Source organism: Anneissia japonica, unplaced genomic scaffold, assembly GCF_011630105.1.
Source record: "Anneissia japonica isolate Jap-2015-1 unplaced genomic scaffold, ASM1163010v1 scaffold241_len727266_cov204, whole genome shotgun sequence".
NCBI classification, from domain to species: domain Eukaryota; kingdom Metazoa; phylum Echinodermata; class Crinoidea; order Comatulida; family Comatulidae; genus Anneissia; species Anneissia japonica.
This window is the reverse complement of record NW_022691770.1, coordinates 307240-312002: the sequence shown is the minus strand read 5'-3', so window position 1 is coordinate 312002 and position 4763 is coordinate 307240. Positions and strand designations below refer to the sequence as shown.

Sequence of the window (4763 nt, the reverse complement as noted above, 5' to 3'; positions counted from 1 at the left end):
TTACTATAAAGGGATATTATCAAATACATATACCTATACGTCTATTATTATATATTATTTGTCTTATTGCTTGACAACGATTAACTCTCTTGCTAATCCAATAATTTACTGGTTTCGGCTTACTGAATTTCAAAAGGCAGTTAAAGATATGAGTTGTCTCAAGTGTTAGAGGTACCTTAGGTTGTTCTAGGTTGTAAGCAATATAACCTGACACTTGAACGCATGAGCCTATTCAAACCCATCATTATTATTCTTTATATTTAACTAGATGGTGCGATCGTTTTGCTCGCTTACACTCTAGTTTGTTAAACATTGCGAATAGTTTTGATAAAATAGAACAATTATTTATGACCACTAAAAGCTGGCCTAATTACAGACGGACGGAAATTTATCACTGGGCCCAGACCCCAACGTTCAGGTTACCGTATTTTTCCATGATAACTCATGGATAAATGTGGTGGTGAAGGTTATGTATATGCATGTGTCAATGCTTAACTTTAGTAGTCATATTCGTGTTGATGGTTGGGTGTATATTTATGTAGGATAAATGAAGTGAGGCGATTAGTTTATAATTACTATCCATTTCTTTTAGAAAGAATATATTTGTGACATATTGAAGATACTGTAGATCGAAATTCAAAGTTTCTACATAGATTAGACACTTTATGTTAATATGCTGCAACTTTATCTGCTCGACGAGGGGACCTTAACGTTCTCGCATGCACAGATGAATTTTAGTGACGTTCTACGTCCTACCGACGTTGTTCAATCGAAAGCTCCCTGTTGTGAGGAATTAGGAGGACAGCTAACCACGTTGAAAACGAAGTTCAAAAGTGTTAAACTGTGAGGCCATTAAAAAAATTGTTGATCAGTGTAGCGATTTTTTTCCCCGTACGAAACATTTGCATGAAACTTCACTCGGGCATCTCGAATTGACTTGACTGAGTTCGATACGAGGAACAAGAGCAGACACTTCGCAATGTCGTGACGCTCGAGTTTTACCATTATTGCTCTTCCTATGTTTCCCTACGGATTTATGGGATGTACGTGTGTAACTAACTGTGACCTTCTTGGTAGGCAGGAAGGTTATCAACAACTTATATTTTGCCTATTTTTACCGTATTCAATCGTGTACACTTTCATGTTCATGGTTTTATGTAGGAAGGCCACTGTTAAGTCTAGAAATAATTAATTGTTTATTGAGCGCCCTCTATAGTTTGAAAAGTGGAAAATTTGCTGGGGGTAGGCCTAGCCAGCGTTACCACTACTTGGGTATTTACCCAAGATCTTGGGTATTTTGACTTGGTCTTGGGTTCTTGGGTATTCCGTTCAAATCCTTGGGTATTTAATTTTTACTAAGAAAATTAAATATTTTTGTCATAGAGGAAGAATTAAGAAGTAACAAAGTATATTTCAGTCCATTCAAGTAAGCAAATCTCATACGAAGTGCACATAACATTGTTAATTGACTGTTAATTGCTCATAAACATGGGTTCAGAATTGTTAATTTGCGTTGCCATTGATCTTACCTAATTAATGCATTACATAATAAAACTTGATCACTGATCTACACTGATAACACTGGCCGACTGAGGGCGTATTTTTCTATCCGTATTATTACCTCATGAATATTAATTTTAATAATTAACACAAACAATTACAATAAAAAAAGGTTTATAAATTGAACTAAAAGGGAAACTATACATTCGAAAAACACGTATTTTTCAAATTTTAATGCATTTTCAGGAAGCTTGGGTAATTTTGGGCAATTTTTGCAGAATCTTGGGTAATTTCGACCCAGTCATTGGGTATATCAAAAATTGTGAGTGGTCACGCTGGGCCTAGCAACGACGTAGGATTCACGCTAGCAACGTATACGTTAGTGTTGAGGCATAAAAGCCAGAATGATTGATGTTTGAATGTTTACAAGGTTTCTGTAATAGGACAGATAAAGGGTGAGTTTTATACGAACCTATGAATATTGCATAGTTAAGATTTAATGATGATTTTTTGAGATATTAGAATTTTAAACCAAGCGTTGATTACCGCACGTACGAACGTTGCGCGGACGCCATATTTTCTGTACACTGTTATACGTAGCCTAGGCCAGTTACACCGAGCTAAACTTTGTACATAAATTTCACAATAAGACAGTGTTTGTATTATTAATATAACATTCATTTATTCATTCAAAATGATATATTTATTCAAAATTCAAAATTCAAATTAAGACATAAAACATAGCAGCCAAAAGGCTGAATTGCGAATTATGTTACTATTAAAACCATTAAAAAAATCAAACGGCAAAGATAAAAAAAAACAAGAACATCAAAAAAGAGAAAAAAATTGCATAAGGATCGATATTCTATCCAATTCGTCATGATTATTATTATTGTAATTATTATTACTATTAATTTATATTAGTTATGAATACTAATATAAAAAAGATCAAAAAACATAATAACAAGTAGATCAAAAAAAGAGAAAAAAGGATTGCACAAAGATCGAAATTTGTCATTATTATTATAATTATTATTATTGTCATTATTATTATAGTTAAGAAAAGTAAAACAAATCAAAAAGGACATCATAACAAAAAAACAATAATATAATCAATATTCTTGTCATTATTATTTATTATCCTTATTATTATAACTGTAATTAAGGATTGTCATTAAAAATATCAAGAAACATAACAAATGAGAAAATCACAAACATCAGAGAAAAATTACAATATAGAAAAATACATTGAATAAATAGCACAGGGACCAAAAAGGAAGGCAAGGGGGAGGGGGAATCATTGAAACGCAAAAGGGCAATAGCATGCATCAAACCCCCAGGGGGAGAAGAAAGTTATTAATTATTAATCATTGGAGTTAATTAAGTTAACAAGGTATGGTAATGGGCTGTTTTGATATCTTTTCGTTCTACAACGAGGTATAGTAAATTTAGTATTGCACCTAGTATTATAGGAGTTGACCCTTGGGGGAGCGAGCAAGTCATGAAGTTTAGAATACGGATGAACAAGGGTTTTTGCAAAGGAAACGCATAGGTTATGTCGTCTATCAGACAATTTGTCCAATTGGAATTGGGATAGTGCGTCGTCATACGACAAAAAATTAATACCCAGGATAATTCTACATGCCCTCTTTTGGACTCGCTCGATGCGGGAATCCCAAAGTTGTTCTGTATCCCTGATTTATGATAAGCAGCTACGTTATAGAAAGCATAGATAAAAATAGGATATAGTCTTGAAATAATGGTATAAATGTATTATCGTACTATGAACAATTCGATCGGATAACTTGATAGAACCTTGAGGAACGTCGCTGTTCATTTTCTTTCTTCACGCTTGAGTGAACATCAACATGAATATTAATTAGGTAGTTGAAGATTGGCTATTTACTATGTATTGGATGTATTATTTTGATTTACAGCATATAGACTTTTGTATTATGCATTAATTGTATTTCAGATTGGATTTATGATTCAATGAAAACTTATGTACAGTATAATGATGCGGAGAGATCAAAATTTACGGTATGGCAAGAAATATTGATAGAATCTGTATAATTAGATAATCATAGATAATTAATAATCATTTACATACCATGATTATAACCTTTATGATGAATCGTTTAATTAAATCTGGATGCTTTGTAACATATCTAGGAAATTAATGAAGTGAACTTTATAGGCCAATTACTTTAAATGAGAATGTTTAATGAGCTGCTTTGGTAATTAGGCATAGCAAATGACATTGTGTTGAATTATTGTAAGGTTTGTTTTTTGTTTGCTTCTTATAGCAACGCCAAATTGTTCAAGAGAAGGAATTGAATAAAGTCCTCGTGTTTGAATACTCCGTCGTCTGTACAGCCACATTGGAAATATGTTTTAATATTACATGTATCACTTGGTGTTATTTTTTTTTTTTTTTACAGAAACAACGCAAATGTTACAAAGTCGACTTGGTTTGAGACACATGTACTTTAACATTTGTTGCCTATATATTTTTTTTATTAGTGCTTAAATTAAATGGAGATTTATGAATTTGAATAAATGAACATATACTGAACGTTCTGGTCAAAAGTGTTACCGTTTTTGGTTTTTTGCCGTTTGGTCATTGCCGTTTTGACTTATTGCCGTTTTGGTTTATTGCCGTTCTATCTAGAAACCCCTCTTAGTCCAGTAAAAATGACAACCATGGTATGGTATAAGCTCCTACCTCAATGAAACTCAAACCGTAGGTCCTTGGACAGATCATATATTGATTTTGCGTCGTACAAAAAGTGGGATTTAAGGGAAAAAAAATCAAGTTTTATAACCTGATTAGCCGCTTGTCACCGTCGATTGTTTACCTCAATAAGTGACGTCATGAGGCTAAAATAACGATACGCCATTTATGTCTCTACAAAACTTATTAGATAGGCCTATATGATACGTTTGCGAATATCACAATGCATTTTGGTACAATATAAAAACGTAAATATTACGATATATTTTAAATCATAGTCAAGGCGAGAAAAACTATAAATACTTCAGAGTCTGATAAATAATAAATGTGGCCTTCCATATAAAATAAACTTCGCCCTCAATCGGATCACTATATTTTAACAATTTTTTAACAAGTGAAGCGACGGTACCCAAGAGACGCGGTATAAAAGTATTTACATGAGGTATAAAAATAAGTTTGTACAGTATAACGTCCGCTACCGACTACCGTAATTTATCACACATATGGACCTATGGAGGGGTCCGAGGTC

At 33.0% G+C, this 4763-nt stretch overlaps 1 long non-coding RNA gene across 1 annotated transcript; it reads left to right on the top strand.

The window, feature by feature from the left end:
- Positions 1 to 1803: 1803 nt before the first annotated feature.
- LOC117100135 lies at positions 1804 to 4003 on the top strand. Its single transcript, XR_004444075.1, has 3 exons — positions 1804 to 1955; positions 3476 to 3540; positions 3942 to 4003. It is a non-coding gene; the product is annotated as an uncharacterized LOC117100135 (long non-coding RNA).
- Positions 4004 to 4763: the final 760 nt, after the last annotated feature.